This window comes from Carassius carassius, chromosome 16 (assembly GCF_963082965.1).
Source record: "Carassius carassius chromosome 16, fCarCar2.1, whole genome shotgun sequence".
Taxonomy (NCBI): domain Eukaryota; kingdom Metazoa; phylum Chordata; class Actinopteri; order Cypriniformes; family Cyprinidae; genus Carassius; species Carassius carassius.
The window spans coordinates 6,191,642-6,208,427 of NC_081770.1; the positions used below are offsets into that span (position 1 = coordinate 6,191,642).

Consider the following 16,786-nt stretch of genomic DNA (forward strand, 5'->3'; position numbering starts at 1 on the left):
GTCAAAGGAGGCCTGCTGTTCTGTTCCCCAGTACCAGTGGTTCTTTTTAGACAGCAGGTCTCTTAGCACCTTGTCTTTTTCGGCCAGGTTAGGCAAGAAGCGGCCCAGCTGATTGACCATGCCCAGAAAACTTCTGAGTTCGCTGACATTTTTGGGTGTGTCCATCTCTTGCACAGCTCATGCTTCTCCGGATCTGGCTTCACTCCATCTGCTGAAATCACATGACCCAGGAATTTGACTGTATGGCATGTGAGCTCACATTTGTCCATGTTGAGCGTAATGCCGGCCTTTTGTGCCTTCTCTAACACCTTATGTAGCCGCACATCAAGCTCGTCCTGCGTCTGTCCCCAGACCAGGATGTCATCCATGTGACACAGTACTCCCTCTAGGCCACCTGTCACTTCTGTCAATGGTACTTGCCAAAAACCCATATTGGCATCTAATTTGCTAAATACTGTTGCGCCAGCTAGCATGCCCAGAGTGTGTTCAACAGAAGGCAGGATAAACTTTTCTCTGCAAACTGATTCATTCATCCTTGTGAAATCCACACAAATGCGGACAGTACCTGCTTTTTTCGGCACCACCACCATCCACCAAGCAGTCGGCTCCTCAATCTTTGTGATAACGCCCATCCTCTCCAAACGGTCAATCTCCTCCTTCACTTTTCCCATAAGCGGCAGAGGGACTCTGCGTGGTGTGTGTAGAGAGAAGGGAACAGCCTCTGGCTTTAATTTGATTGAGTATGGCCTCCGAACAAGACCCAGGCCGCTACACAGCTTCGGATACTGTTGTTTCACAGATTCCATGGTGATGCTGTCAACCCTGCACACAAGCTGAAGCTGTTCTATAGCAGGCCTTCCCAGCAATGCAGTGTGTAGGTCTTTTACAACATAAATGTCCTCTGTGGCTGTCTTTTTGCCTCTGCGCAGTGTTTCTCTGGCTACACCTAGGACAGAGAGCACATTGCCACCTGGCCCAAACAATGGGCGTGTCGACACTGCCAGGCGCTTCACATCAGGTCCCCCTGTAATGTCATAGTACACCTCGGCTGGCAGGGCGGTGACATCAGCACCAGTATCAATTTTAAAACACACTTTTTTTTGTCTTACTTGTAGCTGCACTGTCCACGGGTCTTTTCCAGCGTCCACGGCTCCCAAAAAGAAACTTTCTTCATCTTCTGTAGTGACAACATTCAGCTATTTTGCAGCGTTTCTGCACACTTTGCCATAATGTCCCATTTTGCCACAGTTATGACACACAGCATCTGCAGCAGGGCATTCTGATTTTCCATGTGACGGCATTTTCCCACATCTATAACAGGCCTTTGAACCTTGCTGTGGCCGTGCATTAGGTTTATATTTGCCTGGTGTTTGTGCTTGTGGCTGAGGCTTTGAGTGAAAAAATTTGGGTTTTCTGTAATTGTTAGCATGCACAGCATCAACATTGGAGCATTTGCTAGCACCGCCATTTTCTCCTCTTAAGTCACACTGCTGTCGTCTAACTTCTTCAAACTGCCTTGTTTTTGTTATAGCAGTTTCAAGTGTTAAGTCTCTGTCTAGCTGTAGCTTTTCGGACAATGAGACGTTTCTCAGCCCGACCACTAACCTGTCGCGTATCAGCTCCTTTTGTAACTGTCCATAATTGCAATGTTCAGCTAATCCGTATAGAGCAGTGATAAAGGAATCCACCGTTTCTCCCGGCAGTTGCACACGCTGATTGAACTTGGCTCTTTCATATATTACATTCTTTTTAGGCACAAAAAATGCATCAAAGCCCACCTTAACATCCGTGTACTTCATCCTCTGATCTTCAGTTAGCGTAAGCCCTTTAAGCACATCTTCGGCTTCATTGCCCATACAATACACTAACGTGTTTACCTGGTTTTCTTCCGAGGTTGCGTTTACATTGCTTGCAAGCCGAAAGCGGTCAAATCTCCTAATCCAACACTCCCATTCATGAGGCTTGGTAAAATCGAATGGCTCTGGAGGTTGTATTGTGAACGTAGCAGTTGAAGTGAAGTGAAGTGACATCCGGCCAAGTATGGTGACCCATACTCAGAATTTGTGCTCTGCATTTAACCCATCCGAAGTGCACACACACAGAGCAGTGAACACACACACACTGTGAACACACACCCAGAGCAGTGGGCAGCCATTTATGCTGCGGTGCCCGGGGAGCAGTTGGGGGTTCGATGCCTTGCTCAAGGGCACCTAAGTCGTGGTATTGAGGGTGGAGAGAGAACTGTACATGCACTCCCCCCACCACCAATTCCTGCCGGCCCGGGACTCGAACCCACAACCCTTCGATTGGGAGTCCAATTCTCTAACCACCAGGCCACGACTTCCCACCGTGGTGGTGTAGGTTGCGCCATATCAGCCGGCTCGTCTCCCATTCCTCCGCCAAACGACAACGTTACACTTTTCTTTTCCTCTTCCGCTTACAAGTCGTCCCGTTCTGACACCATGTCAAGTTATTTATAAAAGAGGTTCGTACAACGACGTAATCGGTGACTGTCTTTATTTAGCAACTTGGTACTACAGCCATCCCCTAGTGTGCTCGAACATAACATAACATAACCACATTTGCTAACCATGCCTCCTATACAGACGTCACCTCCTGTTACTTCCAAAACTATTACACTATTATTCCATAATACCACAAAAATGACACAGTAACATGATATGACAATCACCAAAGTGGTACAGAAAACAATTTGATTTTAATCGTTTATGAATTTTCAAATCTGACTGTATAGTGAAAATTATATGATTTTTCATGATTTTGGCACGGAATTATTAAAGAATGATACAGTAAAATTATATGACAATCACCAAAGTGGTACATGGGCACATGTAGAACAAGAGTCTGGTGGAGTTTGCAAAAAACAATTTGATTACAATGGTTTATGAATTTTTAAATCTGAGTGTATAATGAAAAAGATATCATTTTACTGTATCATTCTTTAATAATTGCATCCCAAAATCATGAAAAATGCTAAGAAGATCACCACAGTGGTACATGGGCACATGTAGAACAAGAGTCTGGTGTAGATTGAAGAAAATTTGATTTTAATTTTTTATGAAGTTTCAAATCTGACTGCAGAGTTTAAATGATAGCATTTTTCATAATTTTGGCATGCAATTATTAAAGAATGATACAGTAAAATGATATGAACATCACCACAGTAGTACATGGGCACATGTAGAACAAGAGTGTAGTGGAGTTTGCAGAAAACAATTTGATTTTAATTTTATATGAATTTTCAAAACTGACTGTACAGTGAAAAAGATAATTTTTCATGATTTTGGCAAGCAATTATTAAAAGAATGATACAGTAAAATGATATGACAATCACCAAAGTGGTACATGGGCACATGTAGAACAAGAGTCTGGTGGAGTTTGCAGAAAACAATTTGATTCAAATTTTTATGGATTTTCAAATCTGACTGTATAGTGAAAAATATATAATTTTTCATGATTTTGGCATGCAATTATTAAAGAATTATACAGTAACATGATATGACAATCACCAAAGTGCTACATGGGCACATGTAGAACAAGAATCTGATGGAGTTTGCAGAAAACAATTTGATTTTAATTTTAAATAAATTTTCCAATCTGAACTGTATAGTGAAAAAGATTGCATTCTTCATGATTTGGCTATTTATGATTTATGTTTTTTATTTTGTTACTGATTTTGGCATGTAAATATTGAAGAATGAAACAATGACATGTCAGTTTGGTTTTATCCTTTTTTTTTTTAATTGAATAACAATTTAGATTCTCTCCACATAAGCAGGATACACCATACAATAGCAGGTACAGATTGAACCTACGCGCTTATAACACTTGAAACGTGAATGAATTCAATCATTCTTATGAATATGAAAAAATATGACAACCGAAGGAGGATTTACTAAAATAAATAGGCTGTACGTAGCGCTCGCACGTTAATGTACCATGCACCATCGAGTAGACACGCAATGAACTTGAAGCGCAGATGGTGTGACCGCGCTACTCTGAAACGCAGATGGCGTGACTGCAGTAAATAAGTATGTCTATAAAACCATGATAACGGCATGACGAAGCGATGCTTCGTTATAAAATTTTAAAAATTATAAAATTTACGATTTACTAATGGTTTCAATTTATATTCAGCTCTATGTTTTTAGCGGGGCAAGACCTCACATACAGACGAGGCGAGGCTGGTTAAGACTGTCATAAGAGCTGTTAACATAGCCAAAGGACTGGTAGTTTTACTTTTGGGATTGAAATTAGACCAGTCTATCTTTTTACGAAACATCAAAACATTATAGTCTTTAAGAAAGAAACACATGACTTCAGTGGCGCCCCCAGAAAATTTTAAAAGGGGTGGCCAGATGAGGCCACAGTAAATCTTGGGGTGGCACACCAAAATAAAGAGAAAATAATTAAGGGTTTCCAATATTGACAAAAAAAAAATGGTATCCCTGGTATTTCTGGGATTTTATCGATAACGATAAATAGACAATAATGTCACTTTAATTGTGCTGATATCTTATTTCTAATTGTGCTGACAGATGACTCCTGAACTTTTTATTTTTACCTTTACGCCATTTTTTCTAGAAGTGTGCACCATCTTTTAGGTCAAATACTTGCATTTGGGCTGTTACCAAGCAAATGCAATCAGTATCAACAAAAATGATCTTTGCAATGCAGAGAAAACAGAAGCTGCATCTGAAGTGCCATTGAGATGTTTTTACACACTGTTTAATGCAGCTCTGTGGGACATGGTAACTTTAGCCTGCAGTTATAAATTAATAAATAATGTTCTGATATTTAAAAAAAAAAACATTAAAAACTGATGTTCGAAATTATTTAAAAAATAAAAAGGTACCGTAAATATTAAATTAAAACCAGCAGTAGGTGGCAGTGAGTCACTGTTAATAAGTGAGTCATTGCGATTGAACCGAATCATTTAAACGGTTGATTTATTCAGGAACGAATCACTGTCATGTTGCTCAGAGACGCAAAACAGTGGCTGTGTTTGGAATGATTTTTGTTTGAACTGTTGTATAAAAGCAATGTCACACTTGTAATTATGCTGACTTTTAGAGAAAAATGTAACTCTTCGTGTGATAATAACTATATGAAATTATATAAACTATATAGATCTATAAATTTTCTGCCCCATATCTTGAAAAATGTGATAATTCTAAATTTCCATTGAAAGAACGCACTACAAATGCGTATGCGAACCAGTCTAGACCATCTAGACGTATGTGCACACTCTGTGATTTGTTTGGACGGGGGAGGGCGACGGGGGGAGGACTACTCCGGTGCTGCCAATCTGCGATGTTTTTTTGGTGGCTGCAGCATGTGCTGCATTTTTATTTATTTTTTCCCCCACTTCTTAAACTATTACGAATTTACATTCTGCATTTAAATTTATAGTAGGTTACACACTGAAAATCATCCTAGGGGTGGCCACAGGGGTGGCCAGAGTTTATTCAGTGGTGGCCGTGGCCACCCCTGGCCACCCCTTGGGGGCGCCCCTGCATGGTCCGTTTACGTTTTGATAGTTTGTTTTTTCGTTTGAAACACAAAACAAAATAACGAGAAACCACCTGTTTTTCGTTTGTCGTTTCAAACCAAAAACAAAGAAACGGTAAAAAAAAAAGAGCCGTTCTCCCGTTTTTGGTTCTGAATCCAAAAACGAAAAATGACAAAACCAAAATCAAATAACGGTCCGATTTTGTTTTTTTGAAATTCCTTTTTCCATTTTTCGTTTGAAGATCTACATTGAAATACAGACAGGTTGGCCACGTGACCCGGAAGTAATAGTAAATATGGCCTATCAAAATAAAAGCCAAGCTTTTAGAACGGTCATAATATGCAGCGCTAACGTTATGCCAGAGTAACGTTAGAAGAAGAAAAATCAAGTAATAAATAGCCTTATATAAACCTGGACCGGAATAAATATGTTAGCAACAGTACTTTATTACAGCTATTTAATATCGTGTCTATCCAGACATCACCAGTCACATTTAATGAGCGCATTGTTTGGCTCAATACAGTTGGTAATATAGGTTAACCTAAGAACTTATTGTGTGTGCAGAGTTGTTACTGTTAGCGCTATATTATATAATTAAATTTATATTTAATGTGGTTTCCACCATAATAACTGTTCCCCCTTTCTTCCAGCAGGTGGCAGTATTTAAATGACTGACTGTATGGTGTCTTTGGTAACTGTTTTAAATCAAGATTACTGATACAGATGTATTTATTGTTGTTCATTTTATTTTGTTTTTGATTTTATTTGCCTAGTTATCATCATCATCATTCACCCAGCCCAGAGTTAAACCTGCTTCTGTTTTAACCTGATTATAACACTGCTATCAGCTTCTTATAGCAGCTCAGACAACAAACTCACATCAGACATGTCCTAATCCCAATGTAGGCCATCTGGCCAAAAGAATGATTTACCAGTGTGCTATATACTGTGTGAATCTTTCTTCTCTATACACATTCCAGTTTGTATAACATACAAAACTCCGATTGTGTCATGCAAGTGAAGAGAATCCATACAAGTCTTGAAACTTTATATAGCACATACATGCTTTCAAGGGCATTGCATGTACAATCAATGACTGCAGAACATTTGTTAAGCCCTAAGGTAAGGACATTTTACAAGGTCCTCAAAAGAAAACCCAAAAACATAATTACATTACTAAAAACAGGCTGTCAACGCTGATTACATCAGCAATAACTGCAACAAAACGTTTCCAGTAACTTTTGATACGTCCTGCTTATTGACTTGGATGGATCTTTGCCCATTCCTCTGTACAGAACAGCTTCAACTCTTGGATGTTGGTGGGTTTCCTCACATGAGCTGCTTGCTTCCTCATCCTTCCACAACATTTCAATCATTTTAAGGTCATAACTTTTGACTCTGCCTTTCCAAAACATTCACTTTATTCTTCTCTAAGGTAGTTGGGTATATTTTGTCACAATATAATATATATAATAGTATAAAGTATAAATTTAGTTTGTAACTCCCTTCTGGTACATGCAGACATTATCAGGCTAATATAGAAACAATTATAAAAATGGTAAACAGAAATAAACTATGATCAGTGGAGCAGTGCTGAGGATGAACTATAGTTTAAGAGTCTGATAGCTCGGGGGGAAAGTTGCTCTGCAGTCTGTTGATGCGGCAGCAGAAACTTCTATATCTCTTCCCAGAAGGCAGCAGGATGAACAGGCTGTGGCTGGGTGGATACTGTCCTTTTGTATCCTTTTGGCTCTGGGTACAGTGATCTTCTGAGCAGTTTTAATCTCCCGCTGCAGAGCCCTCCGGTCCTGGGCCGTGCACATCCCATGGCAATTTGTGATGTTTCCAGTCAGGTGATCACCACCATTTGCTGATGTAACGTGTCACATTGATGATGTATAATCCTCAAGGCTCTCCTTGGTGGTGACCTCATCTGTCCATACTTTGAATGTCCTTACTTATGATCAGACTTGCAGCACTGTCTTTATATTTCAATGTTAACATAAAAATGTTTTAGAATGGCATAAAAGAAATTAGAATGTGTCTGTACACCTAGCCTGTGTGTCTTAATCAGCATAAGCATCAGCATTCAACTTTTGTTTGCTTTCAGTCCCTCTGACTGCAGCTCAATATATCATTTGGACTGTGCAATGACAGATATCACAATAGATGATGGAGAACTGAACAGTGCATCACTATGCTTAAATGAACTTTATCTGAAAAATGTATGTAAAAGTAGAATTCCATAAATTATATTTCATAAATATTATCAAAACTTTAGGTGTTCTCATAGTAGTGTTCTTGTATCAAATAATGATGGCAGTTGTTAAGTATAGGCTATTCTGCTTATCATTGCCAATATGCCTAGTAATTGCTGACAACAACTAGCCTTTAAAATTAATCTGGAATGGAAACAAAACATCTTGCAGATGTGATGGAAAACCCAGTTGTGGCACCGTGCTGCCGCAGCCTCGTTGGATGCCGGGTCTGCGCTGAGCCGTGGGCAACTACCTCGCCGCACTGCCCAAAATGCAGGGACGAGATGTTCCAAGAAAAAAAATGTGAAATTACAGGGATGGGGGAGATTGTGAATGTTTTGAAGGACACTATTAGTTAGGGGATTGTTTTAGTTAGTTTTTATTTTAGGTTTAGGTTTTAAGTTAAGTTAAATGGTTAAGTTTGGTTATGTTCATCTGTTATGTTATTTTATGCAATTAATAAATTGTTCAATTTTATTTTCTATTATTCTCACTTGCAGAACTCATTTTGTTGTATTCATTTTATGTTATTTTATGCAAATAATAAATTAATATAAATATTTTAATAAAATAAATTATGTTCACTTGCATGACATACTGCTTGTTGTCTATTATACACACTAGAACCACACACCCCACTGGACTGAAGGCCTATATGTGAGCATACATGCCAACCCTCCCTAATTTTCCGGGAGACTCCCGAATTTCAAAGCCCTCTCCCGAAAATCTCCTGGACCGACCTTTCTCCCGAATTTCTCCCGATTTCCACCCGGACAACAATATTGCTACACCATCCGTCACTGGGCGCCGTTTTAGACCAAACGCTTGCGCTCCCATGGCGTCTGTCGTTGCTATGCAACCAAACTGCGCTCTCCATGATGACGACGAAGAAGTATCAGCAAAGGATTAATTGATTTCTAGCCTCACCTCGGCTCGCATTAGCTTTACTACTAGATATACTTCTGGAGATGAGAAGGAAAAACCCGCCTGGAAAAAGTAGCGCACCACGTTGCTTCCATTATGAGCGTGCTCACCGCAGCCGCGCACCTACGGTTGAAATAACGACCTTGAGCGCGAAAAAGATGCGATATGTGAACGGCCCCTAGAAGCAGACATCTGAAATGAAAGGCAAGAACAGCTACTTATTTAGCTTTAGACTGTTACATGAAAATTTAAAAATGAAATGTCATAATTATAATGTTTTGAGAGTTTACTTATGTAATTGTTGCATTAGGCTATGAATTAATAAATGTTTATTGATAAGATCTAGCTATTTCATATCTCTTCATTTACAGTAGCTAACAAATTAGGGTCTAACCTCCTGAGGAAAGGCCTTAAGGAATTGAATTTGTCAAATAAATGAATTACATTTTTCTTTGCGTTTGTGTATGTGATATTATATATGACGACACATCGTTTGTGTATGTGATATATATGACGACACACAACCCCCCCCGGTCCTTTTTAATATCTCCCTAATTCTGAGGTCTCAAGGTTGGCAAGTATGTATGTGAGACATGTTTTTAGTGTAACAGTCAACTCCTAAAACTTCACGCAGTATAATAGCACATGTAAATCAGACAATCAAACATGAGGAGAAAGAGCTCATTTTATTGAGTAGGCTAATGCCTTAAGCAGCTGTGCTAAGAAACGTGATTTGTGAAAGCACAGTTGTAATGAAAATAATGGGAAGTGTTTTAATTACAGAACATAAATCAATAGCTCCATGAAAGTAGCTCTCACAAAGCAGACACATTGCGACACCTACTGGTGTCTGTAATCGTTTTGAACTGCCCTTGAGTTTAAACTTCGTTGGATTATTAACGTTACATGGAGGACTGAGAACCTTCACATATGTCGTTTTTGATTGTATTATAAACAAACTACTATCACTATTAGTTAACTAGCCTGTTCAATACATTTCTATTAACACTGTATAACGTGAGCGAGGTAACAGCGTGTCCTTGGGCTTTTTGAAAATAGATATGATGCGTTAGGATAAAATTATATTTGAGGACCAACACAAGTTTTACGAGGGTGTCAATCGAATGTCAAAGACGAGATAGGGACTGATATTTTTTGATGGCGGAATCCCAATCTCCCTCATTATTAGTAACGTTATTAGGCCTACGCATGACGTCACGTGGGAATTCACGTTGAATCTCTGTCAGTTCGCTGTCCATTACGGTGGAAACCACATTAAATATAAATTTAATTATATAATATAGCGCTAACAGTAACAACTCTGCACACACAATAAGTTCTTAGGTTAATCTATATTACCAACTGTATTGAACTGTATATATAACGTTATATATAACGTTAGCGCTGCATATTATGACCGTTCTAAAAGCTTGGCTTTTATTTTAATAGGCCATATTTACTATTACTTCCGGGTCACGTGGCCAACCTGTCTGTATTTAAATGTAGATCTTCAAACGAAAAATGGAAAAAATAATTAAAAAAAAACAAAATCGGACCGTTATTTGATTTTGGTTTTGTCATTTTTCGTTTTTGGATTCAGAACCAAAAACGGGAGAACGGCTCTTTTTTTTTTACCGTTTCTTTGTTTTTGGTTTGAAACGACAAACGAAAAACAGGTGGTTTCTCGTTATTTTGTTTTGTGTTTCAAACGAAAAAACAAACTATCAAAACGTACACGGGCCCTGCATGACTTTCAAGTCTAAACTGTAGATGCAACTAGTAAAGTATCGTCATCATACTTACGAGATATGAAGAGAAGTAAACAAATAGTCTTCATTTTTGTCCCTCTTCTACGTTGGGTATTTTTCCAGAGGATGGTCGGTCAAATGAAAAAACGGTGCAGCCGATTGTGAGTTAAACACGCAGACAGCGCAGGTGTTCTGAAGCGCTTGCGCACTTCTTCCTCTTCTTCTTCTTTTATATCTTATGAGGGTTGGCAAACTAGCTTAAGGTGCATTTCCGCCAGCTAATGGGATGGAGTGCGACGCCTTGATGAAAGAATATATTATATACTTAATAAAACAACAACAACTAAACCTATTTTTTTCTAATCAAATCTATATCTCTATTTTATAAGAAAATTATAAACACTGTTTCTGTGCATTCTGAAATATATTCATAACTAAAATGTCATTGATTTCCATATCTCTAAGTTTTTCAACAAGTTGTCAATTATATGCCACACAATGTAAAAGCACATTCAACTGTTTCTGTTATTCCACAGTAGTTGCAGCTGACTCACCTTTTCCTATTATATGCAATGTATAATTAAGTTATTTTTCTTCTTATAATTTAGTGGTGGCTGGCAAACCAACTTAAAGGGCATTTCCGCCACCTTTGAGATGGAGTGTGGAGCTTCAAGGTAATAAGAAAGAAGAAGAAAAACAATTAACTGCATTCTTTTAATTACATTTGTGGATTTTACAGATTCTTAAAATATCCTGAAAACTTCCTGAAAATCATTTTTTATCAGGAGCAATAAGAGTACAACAAAAGGAGGCATCTCACCAGAGACCATGCCCTGAGACTGTCCTATGCACTCACTGTGCATCAAACATTACAGAAATTTGATCAGTTATAATAAAAATTGCTTTTACTCTTCACCAGATAGCTACAGGAGAGATGAGTCTTTGTGCTTAGTTTTAACTGAATACAAAAACTGGCTGCCAAGGCTTTGATTTATAGTGATTTTTTTTATAAAAATTTGAATATGAACATACCACAAAGAAGTCTTCTGTTGTAAGCTGTAAGAAATGTAAAATTTATTTTCTTTTTTTTTATAAGTGCTATAACAAGTCTCAGTTAGCATAAACACAGTACACGTAGAAAGGGCTTTTAAATAATATAATAAAAAGAATAGTGACTTTGTGCTTCTTTGGGATGGCACAATCAAGTGACGTTCACTTGCAGAACACAAGCTTCTAGAAATTCTTCTTAGCGCAAGAGGGCACATAAGTCTGAAGTAACAAATTTAGGTAAATGGATGCAGAGCCAGTGGTAGTTTTGTAGGCGAACATCAATGCCTTGAATTTTATGCAAGTAGCAATTGGTAGCCAGTGCAATTTGATAAACAGAGGTGTGACGTGTATTCTTTTCAGCTCATTAAAAATGAATCTAGCTGCCACGTTCTGGATTCATGGTAAAGGTTTGATAGAACTGGCTGGAAGATCTGCCAAGTGAGCATTGCAATAGTCCAGCCTAGACAGAACAAGAGCTTGAACAAGGAGTTGTGCAGCATGTCCCGAAAGAGAGGGCCTGATCTTCTTAATGTTGAATAAAGCCATTCTGCAGGACCAGCCAGTTTTAGCAATGTGGTCTGAGAAAGTCAGCTGATCATCAATCATAACTCCAAGGTTTCTGGCTGTTTTTGAAGGAGTTATGGTTGATGTGCCTAACTTGATGGTGAAATTGTGATGAAACACTGAGTTTGCTGGAAGCACAAGCTGTTCTGTCTTGGCAAGATTGAGTAGAGGGTGATGGTCCTTCATCGAGTAAGAAATGTCTGTTAGACATGCTAAGATGCGAGCAGCTACTGTCGGATCATCAGGATGGAATGAGAGGTAGACTTGAGTGTCATCAGCATAACCGTAGTATGAAAAGCCATGACAGATCCTAATGATGCCATGTAAACAGAGAAGAGAAGTGGTCCAAAAACTGAGCCCTGAGGCACCCCAGTAGTTAGATGTTCGACTTGGACACCTCACCTCTCCAAGATACTTTGAAGGACCTGTCTGATAGGTAAGACTCAAACTACTGGAGTGCGTTTCCTGGGATGCCCTTTGCCAGTAGGGTTGACAGGAGGATCTGGTGGTTAACCGTGTCAAAAAGAGTGTTCAGATCAAGCAAGATAAGTATTGAAGATTTGGATTTCGCTGTTGCCAGACTTAGGGCTTCAACAACTGAGATCAATAAATCCAGGGCACTTTTCATTTGGTTGGCTGTTGATTCTCCTCTTGCAAAATGTGGAAACCACATACTGACATTCTTCTTTTACTAGGTATGGTAAAAAACAGTAAGTCTAATAGAATATCAGGACAGCTCTGAATTCAGCACATTCATTTGGCATTTATCTGCTTTAACCACTAGATGACACTGTAGTTAAGATAAGAACATGACTCAAAGAGCGAGAGAACCTAGGTCCTACTGCATTCTGCATAGATAATTTAATGGATCATAATTAATGTGGATAATCATATTTTCCTAAAAACAAATAATATCATTACATAATCCTCTGAATGCCCTCTTGGAAAGAAAAAAAAGGTTCAGAAGCTGTCATTTGGGCAGTACCCTTTCAAAAAGTGCACTTTTGTACCGTTTAGGTACTAATATGTGCCTTTAGTGCACAAAAGTGCACATTTTGAAAGGCATTGCTTCAGTGGCAGCCTTTGTAACTTTTTTTCTGAGAGTGTATAAGACCAGAGATGTTTCTTGCTGTGACACTCTGAGCCTCTAATATCACGCCCACACTGCATTCACTTTGTGGTTAGGTAAAGGTCTGATTTCTGGAGACAATAGCTGGGAGGTGACTTTGCTGCCCACTGAGCCACTTTAGCTATATATTTTAGCTCTACATTCAAACAGTTTTGCCATGCATGAAATGACAAGAATAAAAAGTAAAGTTTGTAAAGTTACATTGAAATAAGATATAACCTTAAAAACAAATAAATGCTTAACTGTTGTACAAACATGTACTTTATATCATACACTCAAGACCTACAAAAGCCTCTGGGCAGGGTAAAACATGAATGTATTTCTCTGGAAGGCATGTAGGCCCCAATGGCTCATTTTGTGAGTCAATGTAAAACCTGCTGTGGTCTGACCTGTTTAGAAATGTGGTTTGACCATGGCACCAAGAGAACAGAGTCATTAGTCACCAAATAGAGACATTTGAGCTGCAGATCTAAATGCAGTAGTTAAACAAAACAAAAACTTTCTGGAGCACAACGCAAACCATGTAGGTTAGTTTGGGTTATGCTCCACCCAGAGCTTTGTTTTTGCTTTGTTTAATTGACAATAACGGACCACTGATGATAACAAACCAAGACCCGAACTAAAAAGTGATCATAAATACACAGGACAAAAGGGGAATCTAAGCTAGAAACACGTGATATATTAAATAAATATTCATTTTTTAAAAGCTGGGAAAGAGTTAAAAGGAGATAGTTGAACATATTCAACCAACAAGTGCTTGAGTAATGCATTGAGTGGGTGGTGGTCAAATCCTGTGGGGAAAGAATCATACACAACGCTATTAATATCAGAGTTTAAGACACAGAAGTGTTCACATATTTCAAGTGTTTTTATCGGACAATGGTTAACAAGTTCATTTTGTTCTGCTTGTGGCATCTGTTTGGTAAGTTATGATAGTATTCTTAAAAGACATACATTTTTGTTTCAGGTTGCTTCACACTGCATTCTTAAAAATAATCTGCAATGTAAGATCACTGTTAAAATAAACTGGATCTTTCCATTTAGGTTGGGCTCGGTGTATTTGGCTTTCATTTTATAATTTTCCAGTTATTTTATTGTATTGTATTTATTTATTCCATTACTTTATTGTAAACAAAGTTATTATCCCTTAATCTGTGACAAACTATGTTTTTTCAGGTGTCTTTGGTGTTGATGTGGATGGAATGGAGTTGGTATCAGTGAAGGAAGGAGATTCAGTTACTCTAAACTCTAGTCTTACTGAAATGATGGATGATGATCTGATTCTGTGGAGGTTTGGATCTGAAAACACTTTAATAGCTCAAATCAATGTAATGGCTAGCAGCATCACTGTATATGATGATGATCTTGACGGGAGATTCAGAGACAGACTGAAGCTGGATCATCAAACTGGATCTCTAATCATCACAGACACCAGAACTGAACACACTGGACTCTATCAACTACAGAGCAACAGTGTGATCAAGAGTTTCAGTCTCACTGTCCACGGTGAGTTATCAGTTTCAGAATCAGAATCAGAAAGACCTTTATTGTCAAGTATGCTTGCCCATACAAGAACTTTGTTTTAGAGACACAAGCTTCCAGTTTACAGAGACAACAACACACAGACAAATTTTTTTAAGAAATTGTATAAACAGTTGTGCTATAGATGATAATGGAATAGAATTGAGTAAAATGCAGGGATGTACTAGGATGGAGAGGTAAAATAAAATATAAGGTTATTGCACATTTGTATTGCGTAAGTGGGGTACATTTAACTGTTAATGAAGTAGATTGCCCGGTTTTGGTTTTGGGAAGAATCTGTTCTTGTGCCTGACTGTCCTGGTATTTGTGGCTCTGAATTCCCGGCCAGATGGCAAAAGTTCAAAGATGGGGTAACTTGGATGAGAGGCATCCAGAGTAATTTTCTGAGCCCCTTTTCTCACTCTGTATACAGTTCTTGAAGGGTGGGCAGGGGATCTGGGTTCTCCTGAAGTCCGCTGTCATCTCCACTGTTTTGAGCATTTTCAGCTCCAGGTTGTTAAGACGGCACCAGACAGCCAGCTGCTCAACCTCTTGTTTTTAAGCAGATTCGTCACCGTCCTGGTTGAGGCTGATGACTGTATTGTCATCTGAAAACTTCAGGAGCTTGACAGATGGGTCTTTAGAGGTGCAGTCGTTGGTGTACAGTGAGAAGAGCAATGGGGAGAGAACACATCCCTGAAGGACACCAGTGTTGGTGGAGCAGCTGTTGGACATGAATTTCCCCAGTCTCACTAGCTGGTGCCTATCTGTCAGAAAGTTGGTGATCCACTGACAGACAGCGCTAGAAAAAGAAAGCTGGGTCAGTTTGGTCTGGAGGGCTGTCGGGATGATGGTGTTGAAAGGCGAACTAAAGTCCACAAACAGGATCCTCACATAAGTCCCTGTTTTGTCCAGATGTTGCAGGATGAAGAGCAATGTTGATTGCATCATCCATAGACCTGCAAACTGCAGGGGGTCCAGGAAGGGTCCAGTGATGTCCTTCAGATAAGCCAGAACCAGTTTTTCAAATGACTTCATGACGACAGACGTTAGAGCCACAGGACTGTAGTCTTTAAGTCCTGTTATCCTGGGTTTCTTTGGAACCGGGATGATGGTGGAGCATTTGAAGCAGGAAAGCACTTCACACAACTCCAGGGATCTGTTGAAGATCTGTGGAAAGATGGGGGCCAGCTGGTCAGCGCAGGTTTTCAGACAGGCTGGTGTAACGCCATCTGGGCCTGGTGCTTTTCTTCTTTTGTTCTTCCTGAAGACCTGGTGCACATCATCCTCACAGATTTGAAGTGCAGTAGTGGGAGAGAGGGGGATAGCATGAGGTGTTAAAGGTTGTTTAGGGAGATGGTCTGAATGGGTGTGGGGGTTTCAAATCTACAATAAAACTCATTCAGGTCATTAGCAAGTCATTGATTTGCCTCAGTGCAGGGGGATGGTGTCGTTGGAAGTGAACTGGTCTTCCAACTTTTTAGCGTAAATCCTTTTAGCCACCCTAATCTCTTTGTTCAGTGTGTTCCTGGCCGGATTGTACAAGACTCTGCTCCCATTTCTGTAGGCATCCTCTTTGGCTTGATGAAGATGTAAGAGTTTTGCTGTAAACCATGACTTATCATTGTTGAATGTTAAATAAATACTGGTAGAAAAGCATAAATCCTCACAAAAAGTAATATAGGATGTCACATTCTCTTTGAGTTTGTCCAGATCAGTGGTAACAGCTTCAAAAACACTCCAATCAGTGAGGTCAAAACAAGCTTGTAAATCCTGCTCTGTTTTGCTGGTCCATCTATTCACAGTCTTTACTACAGGTTTAGCAGATTTAAGTTTCTGCTTGTAGGTCGGTATAATATGAACCAGGCAGTGATCAGAGAGCCCCAAAGTGGCCCATGGAACAGAGTGATATGCATCCTTTATTGTGGTGTAACAGTGATCCAATATATTACTGTCTCTAGTGGGACATGCAACATGCTAGAGAGCCAAGCATTGAAGCAACCATGTGCGACACGATAGAGAGCTTATAATTTCACATTTTATTACACTTTTAAATGTT

The 16,786-nt window shown here is 39.1% G+C and overlaps 1 long non-coding RNA gene across 1 annotated transcript; it reads left to right on the forward strand.

Annotated features, from left to right (window-relative positions):
- Positions 1-7,078: 7,078 nt before the first annotated feature.
- LOC132159057 (uncharacterized) lies at positions 7,079-8,381 on the forward strand. Its single transcript, XR_009437751.1, has 2 exons — positions 7,079-7,254; positions 7,963-8,381. It is a non-coding gene; the product is annotated as an uncharacterized LOC132159057 (long non-coding RNA).
- The last annotated feature ends 8,405 nt before the right edge of the window (positions 8,382-16,786 follow it).